The 13717-nt window shown below is 37.8% G+C and overlaps 1 protein-coding gene across 1 annotated transcript in view; it reads right to left on the minus strand.

The window, feature by feature from the left end:
* Positions 1-13570, minus strand: part of RB1CC1 (RB1-inducible coiled-coil 1) — an 82410-nt gene extending 68840 nt beyond the window's left edge. The window contains exons 1-2 of the mRNA XM_009332052.1: positions 13353-13570; positions 909-1027 (exon numbers count right to left, since the gene is read on the minus strand). The gene's annotated coding sequence lies outside the window, so the exon portion shown is untranslated. The remainder of the gene's footprint in view (positions 1-908; positions 1028-13352) is intronic.
* Between the last annotated feature and the right edge of the window lie 147 nt (positions 13571-13717).

Consider the following 13717-nt stretch of genomic DNA (forward strand, 5'->3'; position numbering starts at 1 on the left):
CAAGGTCTATACAGCTAATTGTATTATTCTAAAATGAGTCTGAATTTGCATTTATCTCTTTGTCTACACAGTGAAAAATTGACAAACAATAGCAAAAAAACCCAAAAACACCATTAAAATGGGGAAGGGGGAGAGGTTTTACCAGTATAAGAAGTCCAGAAAGTCAAGAGGGCTTTCTTTCAAGAAGGTGGCTTTCCACACACTTTTAAAGTATTAATTATAGTACATAAACTAGTCAAAACATGCATTTTCACAACAAGGCTTCAGAAACAAACCACATCAAATAAAAAAGCTCCAGTTAAATAATTTGATCTGAATTGAGTTTTGTTGTCCTTACACTTGAACTGTACTGTACTCAGTGGTACCAGTTCCAATTTATATTGGAAAAAGAAGAATATACTCTATAAACAAAGTTTTAGACAGATAACTGCTGAACATGAAGAACAAGCTAGCAATATTTTACTACTAAATTCTTTGGCCTAGGTTTCAGAATTAATCAGTCTATACATGTAGCGAGACTTCTTTTCACAAAGGGTATATTTGTGACTGTGGTCCAGGTAGAATTAGAAACAGATGTGTTAAATAATACAGTGCTTAAAGCAAGCACTGTGGAGCACCCACCAAAAAAAAGCTCTCTTCCACCTAAGCAGAGTAAAAGGCTTGTATAGTATCTAGTTCTCACATAAACATTACTTTCTAAGCTCAAGTGATATTTAAGAGAGAATCTGTCTGGAAACCTCATGTACATAAAGTGAAATTTTAATCAAACATTTCCCCCTCCATACCTTAACACTAAAGCTAACTATTTAAAACATAGAAAAAAACTTTATCAAGATCAAAAATATGACAGCATCTGCCACACATGCATCAGCAGTCTCAAACTTAACTTCAAGCAAAGAAAGAATTACCTTCAGGCACTATATGAAGCTACCACCTTCTTCAAACTCAAGAGGATAATAAATGCGCTCATTCGCTTTACTTGATTTTTGGCAACAGAGTAGCATGGCTGTTCAAAGCCAGAGAAGATCTGCAAAGAAAAGATACGGAATGCAATTACAGGTATTATTAAAACGTCAGGATTTCATGGTCATCATTGCATCTAACCCAGAAATCAGTGTATGTCAATACCAGAAAGAATGATTATGTGGTAGGTTTGGTTTATTTTTTTTAATTAACAATGCTATCCAGTTACAAGTCTGCTCAAAAACTGCTACATACATGGATATTTTTGCCCATAAGTTAGTTCACTAAAAAGAACTGCTTGTATTTCCATTAACTGAAAGTATTTTTCAGAACTGGTGCAGAATGCTGATATGATGATGCTAAGAGCAATACAGAAAGTCATAACAAAACACAATTTATCTAAGAAAATCCAGTGTAAAAAGGCACATGTGCTACTGCTGTTGAATGAACAGCCTTATCCTGCAGCTGTATCCAACAGATTCCTTTGGGAATCAGCATCATCTTCCTTACCTGAAACAAGGTAACCTTGTCTGTTAAGCCATTCACCTACTTTAAAAACATTTGTTAGGGTTTTGTGTTGGTTTTTGGTTGGTTTTTTGGGTTTTTTTTTGTTTTTAATAAACTGAAGATGTTACCATCCCAGCTGCTTGTCACTGTCATCCTTGCCAGGGGCCTCCTCTCCCAGAACTGCTGTTTAAACTACAATTGAAACTACAACAAAATGAGCCGGATCAACAAAGGTGGTCTTTGAACTACCCTAGTTCATTTTAACTGTTGTCACTTAAGTAGCGGTGCCAAAGGAGAAGGAGCCCTTGGCAAGGAATGCAGCGATGAGCAGTTGGGGTCAGGGCAGTCAGGCAAGTGCACAATCAAACTCCGAACTGAAAACAAACATTATTTCTATCATGTTAATGCCCTAGCAAGCTTTCCGAGAAGATGATCAGGCACTATAAAGGGTGATAATCCATTACTAAAAATAGGTTTGCTGAAGCATGAAAACCATTAGAATGTGTAAATCATTTTATACAACTCATGCTACTAACAGTAAATCAAAAACACTTCTCCCCAAATTTGAAACCTTATGATAAAGGAAAAAAAATACACAACTATTACATGTATTTTATGTGCATGAAACAGTTAGCACTTTGTTAGGCTGTTATTTAAGCTATTATCTTCCTCCCTCCTCTCCACTCCCTCTTTCCTCCTATGCAAAATGCACACACATCACCTTGTCAGAAGCAAAGGTGCAATAAAAGGGAAAAAACCAATGTGTTTAAGAACCACCACTGGAAAACCAGTAACTGAAGTGTCCTCTTCCAGTTTAGCTATCAGCAGCCAGTAGTTGTACTTGAGCAAAATAAATTTATGAATACTTGCTTTAGATCAAGGTAATGCATATTAACATGAATAACAAGAAACTACTGAAACACTTCTGCCACAAAGTAGGATCACAACACTATAATCTCTATTCTTCTAATTCCTTTGCAATCATTAAGAAGTCAAAAAAGAAGTGTTGTTTCTTCTACCCAACATTTCAACAAACAATCCTGGGGGAACAGAACTACACACACAGACAGGACAAATTTGTATGGTCTCACTATTAGGTTACTATTTAAAGAAAGAAAGAAAAAAAAGAAAAGTAGAATTCACCCACTCCCGAAGTTGCCACAAATTTCAGTGAGTACTTCCAGGAACAGAGGAATCGTGTGAAGCAGGGTTTCGGAGAACACGCGCCTTTACCACCAAGCTCTCCTGCAGATTCACTGGTGCCCAATAACGGCAAATAACGGCAGCCTGCAGCCCTCCCTGCAGCAGGAACTATGTCGAGTGCCAGTTCCCAGCTGCCCGTTTTCACAACACTGGAAGAAACTCAATTCTGAGAGCTCTCCCTAGTCTTGCATGTCTGGACAACATCTGGCTGAGTCTGGCCAACAAAGTCCAAGATAAGTTAAAGGGGGAGATGCCTGAAAACCTGTCACAGTTGCCTAAGTCTCTTTTCTTTCAAAGGTCAGGTTACAGCAGACTATTACAAGCAAGGTCAGCTACATATCCCAAATTAGCCTTTCAGTTTGTTCCCAATGTTCAAGAATATTATGATTCAGCAGTAACACAAGTTTTTAACATAAGCTTGGTGTGAAAGTCAGGCACCATCAAGCTTCAACAGAATATATCCATAAACATGTACATTTTATTCTTCTGTTTGTATTACATCAACAGGCCAGTAGAATTTCAGGCTTTTTTAGCATTACACTGTTACATAGTGTTACAAGTTTCAAGCTTTCCAGCATTACTTCAGTTTTCAGTGTTCCCGAAATTATTTTAACTCATTTTAATAGAGGTTGAACAATTACAAAATTTGACAGCTACTGAAGACAGAGCTGCTAACTATGTAGTCAGACAAACTGTAACAAAATGACTAATCCAACCAGATTATTTGTTTGAACTGTGTGACCTGCAGCATTAGATCCATGCTATCATATAAACTAGATCCTTCAAATTATGGGATGGAAGCTTCTATGATCAACAGCCATGAATTATCAGTAACACCATTAAAAAAATAGCTGAAAATCTGAAAAGGAAATTTCTGTAGCAGCTGCCAGAGCAGACAGAAGATGGTAGACATGAATATAAGAAAAGGAATGAGATGACAAAAATGAAAGTAAGAATAGCACAAAGTAGAAAAAGCTTCCAGAATTAATTCAGAAGATGTATATTTTGTTACATTACCTAACAAAACACCAAAACCAGCCATGAATACATTACGCTGGTTATAACATTTATTTCACTGCTCTACGTTGTGTTTACATTGCAATGCAATTACTACATCTGCTTCACTTCATTAAAGTATTGCAAGCTTTTCCTATGCAATATAAACTCTTCAACAACTGAGTACTTCTGAAGTCTGTGCTGATCGATACTTTCAGTGCATGGTTTAGAAGTTTTGAAATGTACCTTATTTAGTTCAGAACATACTCATTGTTATATCTGTAAAAGGAAATTAATGTCTGTTTACAGACCTTTCCTTTTTGTAATTACAGTACAGGCATCATGGGTTTCACAGCACTCCACAAATAATCCTATGGCTACATTAACCATCCATTTCTGCCATTAAGTGCAGAATCCCTGCTCCGTTACCCAATTCTGACTGTTCCATTGTTTCATGGTACAATTCTTTTCAACTTCACAAAATCAAACACTGAAGTACAGCATTCAGGGCAAGACAAAGACAGAAACCAACATTTATGCTGTTTGGGTTTAAAGGGGTATTATCAACTTCACTTTACAGTCATTAAGTTTCCTCTCCGATATCCCAATATCTAAGTTCATGCACATGTGTTCGACATCTCATTTCCCATGTCTCCTCTATAAACTGGAGAGTTTATAAAATTTACAAACTAAATTTAAGCAAACGAAGTTATTAATACATTTTTCTTAAACTCCCTGAAATTTAAACTGAACTATGCCAAAGCCATAGCTTTCCTTTAAATCCAGTGGTTTAAAATTCCATCTTTTACAACAGCAACACACCAGCAGCATAACGTACCTTGCTTTTTGTGCCTGGGGAAGTACTGCTTCACATCTGTACAGTAAGTGCCATACTTATCAATGCGTCATCTCCCAGGTCATAGAGGACCAAGAGGCCCAAACTCCTTCCCCACCGTGTATATTCCAGGTTGGAAGGGGTTCAACTCTGAAAGCAGACAGATAGAACTAGCTTAACTACCTAAGCAGGGCAAGACTCTCACTGTCCACTCAGAAGCCTGCAGTTCCACATTGCTAATTATTAGACATTCACATAGCTCTGTATGAACATCATCTGTATGCTGCTAATAAATGAAGTTTCTCTTCTCTTACTGCAGACCAGCTGAGGCTATACTGCAGGTAACAGATAGCGCGTCCAATATGAGTCATAAACGTTACCCTTGATTACAAGGGTCAGGCATCTCACAGGAGATCACTGCAGAATTCCTGCCTGTCAAAAGGTCAATTCTCCTGAAGCAAAGGCTGACAAGTCTGTCACATGCTTAGAAGACTCAAGTGCTATTCCTCATTCACCGAATATCTTATCTGGAGAACATCTCCCCTCAAGGAGAATATACCTTTATTACCTCTGGAGATGGAGAGCCAACTTTGGGGTGCGTTAACATCTTATTAAGCTGTGCTTCATACCCATACAGCAAATCTTAAGGTTTGCCTTTGAGATGCTGCAATTCCTGTGTTTTCACCTTTCTCTCCTCTCCTTTTAGGGCAAGATTTCCTGTTTCACTTTGACTTAGGCAACTCTATAATAGACAAAGGTACAAGACTAGCACGGAATGTTCCTTCCAATTCATTTTGTTTTCTTCTACAAACCTGACTTCTACCTCTATTTCTTTGTTTTTTCAGGTGCCCTTCTCAAAAAATGCTCTTTTGCTCCAACTTGCACACCTCACCTCAGAAGCAAAGGATTTTATGGCACATAAATCCTAGCATCAAAGGAAAACAAACATAGAGACTGAAGCTGAATTTAAGGAAACAAACACCTTCCTTCACATCAGTTGTAAGATCATCTCTGAAAACAGACTTCAAGGAGCTTTCTTCAATACTGCAACCAATGCACTGAAACAGAAATATCTTACTTTTGCAGAAGACTACTACCACCACCAGAACAGACAGAATGACCTCATTATGAGGGCACACATTCTTTACTAATGCTTTTAGCAACAGAAATGGCTTCGTTTCTAAAACACAATGCAAATGCATACCCTATCCAGACAACAAGTGTTGAAAGGAAACATGCTTTAAAAAGCGCTTAAAAAACTTGAAGTAAAACTTTAAAAAAAAAAATCCTAAGCTATGTGATAAATAAATAGTAGGGCTCCTCCTGACCCAGCTGTGAAAGGAAACATGCTTTAAAAAGCGCTTAAAAAACTTGAAGTAAAACTTTAAAAAAAAAAATCCTAAGCTATGTGATAAATAAATAGTAGGGCTCCTCCTGACCCAGCTGCAGAGAGTAATTTCATCCCCCACTCCTCCAAAATAAATTTAACCAGAAGACCACATCTAATCACTGAGATAGATGTTACTCCAGGCAGATTTGATCTCCCATTACCACCTTATATCAAAGCCTATAAACTGTCCAAGCCACACTGTAGTCTTAAAGAAAGGCTGTCAATCCCTGACATCTGTAAGGTGCCATCTGGAGCTCTATTTATACTGTGTTGAGATGTGCATCAGGCACAGAGGCGGTTACTTAATTACAGTATCTCCAACAGTCACTGTGTTAGCAGCTCTCAAACTCAGCGGCTGGTCAGTAAAGCAAGTCTTTTCCACTCAACACAGGAATGAAGCTGCAATTCTGCAGAGCAACCAGGAAACATGCTTAAGCCCCTACTTCCCAATTCACTAAAGAGGAATTTCAAAACTCAGTAATTCAGTATACAGTAATTCATAGTATGAGGCTTCCCCCCCCTCCCCCCTTTAAGATTAATCATTTTACACAATACCAACTTAAGAGTTATATATGACCACCATATTCAGAGTAGCTCCCGCAACTCTGAATTACATGGAAGCTCCTCATTCAGCAAAGTAGGTGCAGCAAAACCTTCATAGATCCTCAACAACATCAACGGTGAAACAGCAGGAGATCAAAAGCAACTGCAGCTGGGCAGGCAAGAAAACATTGTGCATTAAAGAATAGCTTTGAAATTGGTGTGGCCCAAAACAATGCAGCTTCTTACAAGTTCAGACACAACTTAATTCTGTGAATTCTAGGAAAGCAATAGTTTCAAACATGTTTATGAGGCAACAAGCACATTATTAGGCATTGTGTCATGATTCCATATGTATATTTCAGATCTGAGGGTTAGCATCTACTTACAGTGCTCTTTTCACCGATTTGAGGAGCTGCCAAAACACAATCCATATAATGGATCAGACAAAAGTTCTTCTCCTCCAACAGTAAAAAACAAACACATCCAACTTTACCACATTTTTCAAAACCCCACATCTCTTACCTGACAGAAAGTGAAATTTCTGTGCCTCAGTTAACAGGTACAAGTCAGAAAACAAACCAAGGGTTTCTGACATTCTTATTGCTAGGAAACAGCCCACAGCCTGTAGAAATACCCTTTTTCTTTCTTTCTTTTTTGTTTTTAATTGATGGAAACAGTCTTTCCACAGCTGTCTGCAACTCGGTCTTTGACAAAGTTAACTGAAGGTTTTGTCAGCTTTCTTTTTTTTTTTAATGTATAATTTTGCCATTTCAAAAGCATTTGTAGACTACAAGTCTCCCTCCAATTACAGAGATTAATACATTCACTCTGCAAAGAATGGTGCTCTTGGGTATGTGGAGCTTCAAGTGCTTTTATTCAAGTTACTGACTGACTCCATGCTGGTGGGAAGGTTCTCCCTGTAGACATATACTCTTTAAAAATAATTAGCATGTAAAGTCTTCCAGTGTTTGCAAACAATTCTGCAAGAAACAGCCAACAAAAATTCCTTTATTTCTTACATCAAACTCAGACGAGTTGGCACCAATGCTTCTTTCACTAACACTCTCTCTTTGGTTAACCAAGACCACAATCACGTAAACACTGGTTATAGTAAGAGCACCAGACTTATGAATACCTTTCCTCAGAAAGTTCTTCTGCTCCTCTCCCTGCACCAACTTTCAGTGGTGCAACTTTGCATACTTCTATGGAGTAAACTGCACTACTTTGCTGGAGCAAGTTAGAAACAGCATACTTCCCCAGGTTACTGCTAGCTCGAATTAGTTCCATGATCCAGTTCACTACACAGCCCCATAAACTGTTACAACTAAGGCTGGAAAGAGGCTGATGAATACAGGGGGTACCGAACATCAGCACCATCATCCAAGAAGACAAGTGAGAATTTGCAGAAGGCATCATTCACATTCCTAACAGCCCGTGACATAGATAACTTCTTATAAATGGTAACTTATTAAAAAAATGACAGTATCCTCTTAAAGAGCAGACTAAGATAACTCAAAAATGGGCAATTACTGCAGATGCAACTGAGGACAGAGTTTCTCAAAATATAGACTATGAGGCCACTTCTCCTGCCCTCCCCTCTCCAGATACACCATCGTAATGCTACAAGTTTTTTTTTCTCTTTTATGTGGATAGTACAAGGTAACTCGGCCAGACCTACTTTAAAGGATGAAAGCACAGAAAGTAAGACTGATTAAATGGCATTTATTTTACAGGAATGAAAATACTACAGACAGAAAAGAAAGTAAAAGATTGACAATAATGAAACGGAAGACAAGCAAAGATCCTTGTGATTTAGTCTGATTGCCTACATAAAAGTCACAGGTTCTTCCTTAATTAATTTCTATTCATAAGCAATCATATTTTAGAATAACATTAAAGTTTTCCAGTAATAAGGAAATCCACCACCCACCTTAGTAAACTGTTTAAATTATTAGCAACTTCCAAACTTGTTGCAAATTTTTCTTATTCATATGGATGTTTATAAATTTAGCGTTTGAACTTTCATGATCTAAAGATGGAATTTCTCTTATAATTCTTACAATTTCTCTTATAATTCTTATAATTTTTCTTATAATTCACATGTCACCTATGATCCTCCTCGTATTTATCAGCATTTTTCTTTTTCAGTGGTGTTTGAAACAGACAAGTAAAAGACCATCAGTGACATGCAGAGTCAACATAACCCCTACCCTCCCTATGAATACATATTCAAAAATCCCATCTAGATTTTTGGCAAATCAGCTTACTACTCTATTTGCATGTTACATAGTTACAAATCACCTTCAGACCTCTATTGGCATCAATCTGAAAGAAGATAACAGCAATGTATTGAGAAATGAGAAAAGCTGCAGGATGGGTTTGAAGAATATTAAATTTTATCTTACCTCAAGAAGGTGTTTAGTAATTTTCAACTGCCCTTTACCTTTCTGGGACAAATCTTTAGTAGTTTAGAACAGCTAACAAAGTGCACGAATAAGTCCCTTTATGGAATATTACCAACTTAAGAACTACACAACCTCACCAAAAAAAAAACCCAACAACCCACAACTGTTGAGATACTACAACTGTACTCCTGCCTTATTGAACCCTGGTTCTGCTGTTTGCAGTCATAACATGCATGTGAAATTGTTGTTATATTACATCTGCTTTTTGAAATTTATAGGTATTTTATCTCTGAGTCTTCACATAACATAAGTGAAGGAAAGTGTACACATTACACCCCCTCTTTTCGTTCAGGCAGAATTGAGAATTTTGAGTCATATTTTCATTTTTTGTTTAAAGCAGCATTCACTGGGTTTGAATCAAGTCTCTTTCAATCGACAGACAACACAAGTGTTTGTAAAGAATATTTTTGATTACAATAGACATAAGTCATCTTGAGTTTACTGGCAGAATACTTGCAATATAGAATAAGCATAATATATTAGAAGAGAGCTGCTAGTCCAGTTACACAATATATTCTTATATAAGAATCTCCACTTCATCTGAATTCAATAAAAATACACACTCTGGAGGACGGAAGGAAAACTGTATAAATAAAAGCACCATTTTGTCAGTATGAACTGTCCACCCCAGGCACAACTACACTAAATAACAGTCAAATACCCACACTTTTGACATACCAGCACAGCTACTTGGCATCAACAAACCCAAAATAAAGTTTGAGATAAACCACTGACATTTAGAGTCCCTGCAATATCAGGAAAACACCACCATTCAAATGATAAAGAGCAAAAATTGCTGCAGCCATAGCTACAATATACATAATAGACAAAAGAGCATATTTTACAGAATGTAGCATGAACATACTCAATCACACAAAAAAGTGGCAGATAAGTCAGTTACAAAAGAGAACCTGAGCACTAAATCAAAATAAGATTTGGGAATTTAGGAGCAGCTACCTCAAATGTTCACAGAAATCGGATCTCAGCAAAGTGCCATTCTTAACTGAATTTACATTTAAGCTTTGCTAAGAGTGGTCTGGTTTTTGAATCCATGATAGAAGTAGAACTTTCCCTTTAATTTAGTTCTTCAATGCTGCTTTCTACCTCTAAAATGCACATTGCTTTCAATCTGTTCAAACTGAAAACAGCATACTGGCCTTTCAAACATACCTTCAAGAATAATAATGAAGATTGATGTATTGCGTTTCTATCATACAGACGCTAGTTTCATCGAATCCCTCCAAATAAAAAGAACAGGTAATTGAAATACCGAACACACTATTTCCCCACCACCAAAACTTTCCTACTCTCTTGAAAAAGCAAAAATACTGTTTCAAAAGTAAGTCTTAGGAGGTAAGAAAATATGAGCTATTTCATAACAAGAAAATAAAAGTTCTGAAGTCAGACACCCACTAAAATATTCCTTAAGCAGAGCTGTTCTCAAATATTCGCACATCAGTCTGCTTATTGGACCCATGGCATTACACAGCAAGACAGATACAGGACATAAGGAACCCAACTAGCCAACGAAGCTGTTTTACATTTTACTTTCAATCAACGGGTAATGAATACAGGTCAGAGAAGTTCATATAACACTTCAACAAGTCATTTCACATAGAAAGCTGGCTACCGTATTCAACAACAGCTAATTTTCTAGATGCCGAAACTACTAGAGATTTATATATAGCACACTGTAATCATTTCACCTTGATGCGATAAAGGCAGCAGGCCCAGCTGCAAAATCTGTTCCCAAAAGAAACTGTCAACATCGTGTATGCACGTAAAAAGCTACACTAGCTGTTGCTTGAGCTGGTAGTTTGAGCTCAGAACTCTACTGGAACCATGGACTGCAAACCTGAACAACAAAAGGAAAATACACACCTGGAGATGGACAGAAGACAAGCAAGAATTGCCCTGACACCCCAGGTGGTTCTCCTGACGAGCCAACACTGGTCAGCTCCATCTGAATCTCTGAATGAACATTTTGTACCGATAAATTTGTTTTGATATTTCTATCGACAAGTGCCAACAATTTAGATATTGTTTATGTATTATTAACAATTTAGTTATGCTCAAATCCCATTAGAAAACACATCACCAAAGTATACCCACTTCCAACCCTTCTTACAAATGGGGACAGAAATAGCTGATACATGGCTATGTCATTTTCCAACTTCTCTTTCAACTGAACTCAAAACTAAATTAAAAGTGGATCTGCAATATGAATTAACTCATAAATAGACATAGACTTTCACAATAACCACAGAATCCTAATTAGCTCACAAAAATCATTGTTAGCAATTTCTCTATCACCATTAATAATGCTGTAGGCTTTTACAACCAAGAATTCACATAAGGATCTTTCAACTTGTACACTGAAATCATTACTCTGACAAATCAGCTACAAAACACACACTTTGTAATTCTAGCAATTGGATTAGTAATTTACATATTAGTGGTACTTTTTTTGCCTGCTTGGTACCAGTGCATTCAATCAGGTCCTGCAGTATAATATGACATTATTATGTAAGTTGGCATCTTGTAATCAAGCATTTGCTACTCGATAATACTGATTTATCAACCTTGCATGAGAATGCTAACTATTAGTAGAGTCCTTGAAAGTAGCAGGGTATTAAAAATTTCTTTTCCCCCCCCTCTTCAGAAACTCCTCATATAATGTCATTGAGCTGTGGACCAAAATCAGGAGCACAACTTTCTTGAGCAATATGCATATGCAGAAGGAGACGCGTGACTGTTTGGACAGTGTCCAAATGACTCTGAAGTAGCTCGTGTGACAGCCGGGTATGCTGTTCTTCATTTTGGCTTGCTTCACTTTACCACAATATGTGAATGAACCCAACATGTGCAATAAAAGTCTCAAGACCCTCACTCCACTCTGAGCCAGTCTTCCACAGAAACTAACTGCTAGCTTAAAACCAAATAAAGACTTAAGAACACACTGGTAACAACCTACCCTACAGGATAACACACAGAAAAATTCTTTCAAACAATCCTACTGTAACTGCCACTCTCTTATCAAAAGGAACAAATTGACATGTGCTACTCCTACCCCACCACATACACTCACCCCCTACTTAACCAGAGTAACTGAAATTCTAAGAAATGTACTAATAGTTTAGAAACTGTATTTTCCAGGTTAATTTTGGCAAGACTATGTAACCTTAGCTGTGTTCAGACAACATGCAAGGGACAAACAATGTTTTAAACAGACACCACAAGACCTCAAAATAACCCTTGCCCTCTTCCCCCGTCAGAGTGCAAGTCTGCTGCATACACTTCTAATTATAAATATGGTAACATGACATGGGGAGAGAGCCAGCCCCTCGAATATGATCTGAGACTACTAACCCAAATCTGTGCTGAGCACAAGGCTAGATCAACACAATACAGCATAAGATAGGTTGGCCTTTTTTGGTTGTTTTTTTTTTTTTAATCTACAAAACCCACAGCTCTTGTACAAAGTGTACAACAATAACATACTTCCAAAGTGCAATTAGGTCTATCTTACACTAATCCATTATCCCACAAGATCCCATTTGTACTTCCAGCTCTACAACTGACACAGCTGAAGTCCTTTACCTCACATTCTTCAGTAAGTTGCTTCCTTTACTACTCCCAACATAATAAAACCATTTTGAGTTCCAGACAGCATTTAGAATAAGTACAAATATATCCTCTGCACACTTTCATTTAAACCAAGCTTAATGATGTTTAAACATCTGATTTCTTTCTTGTTAAAATTCGCTTCTTGGCACTAAAGTTTGTTAAAACACTAGATAACAGTAAAGTCCTTTCTTCACGTGCTTCATCTTCTAAAAACTTCCCAAGGTACTAGATATTAAACATTCTTGAAGTTCACAACTTAAATATACCATAACAGCACACAAATTTTCTTTATTGTTATGAAGTATTTATAGTGTCTAGTATTCCTCACAGTACTTCCCAGCTGTATGAACTTCAGCTGCAAGAAGCACGTTTTTCCATTCTCATTATTTCTCCGGCACCATTAAGGTACCTTTTACCACGCAGTCAACCAAACAACTTCACAATCGTACGTTCTTCCATAAAGCCAATGGCATTGAACTACTTCTAACGCACATTTATGTGAGTGACAGAAAAAAATATTCAACCTCCTCATTCTCTCCCACAAAGAAATAAAGGTGAAAGCTTTAAATACAAACCACGGGGAACGGCTCATGGACAGAACGTACCACTTAATAGTTTCAGACAAAAAACAAACAACACACACACAAAAAAAAAGCTATGTCTTATAAGAGGACTAAACTAACATTTCTGGGTTGGTTCCGAGTATCTCAGGTTCAGGAATGATTTTTTTTTTTTTCATCTCTAGACGAAGTTAAGTAAGAAACATGAGTGTGACAAGGATCAGTTCATTTACTTTTCCCGGTATTCATATTAGCATTTCTACCTCTGGATCACTGTCAGCCAGAACTTTGGGAGACACCGAGAAGGAAACCCCAGCACGGATGAAGAAAACAGCCTGAAAGTCTACTAGGAAGCAGTAACGAGAAACCGACGGGAAAATTCAGCACACGACATATGCTTCCTCGGGAAGAGAATCACGTAAACAACCGAGGGAAAGGCAGACCAACGTTTGTAAACACAACGCTTCTGCACGGCGCTCCTCCGACCGCTGCCGACGGCGAGCACGGAGGCGCAGCCAGGCTGAGTCATTCCTTGTAGTAACTTCACCGCGAATCCCTCGCCCTGGCAGCGGAGCCCTGGGCAGGGAGGGAGCACCCCGGCCCGCCCGGCGCTGCCCCGCCGCCGCCG

This window comes from Pygoscelis adeliae, unplaced genomic scaffold (assembly GCF_000699105.1).
Source record: "Pygoscelis adeliae isolate BGI_AS28 unplaced genomic scaffold, ASM69910v1 Scaffold98, whole genome shotgun sequence".
Lineage (NCBI taxonomy): Eukaryota > Metazoa > Chordata > Aves > Sphenisciformes > Spheniscidae > Pygoscelis > Pygoscelis adeliae.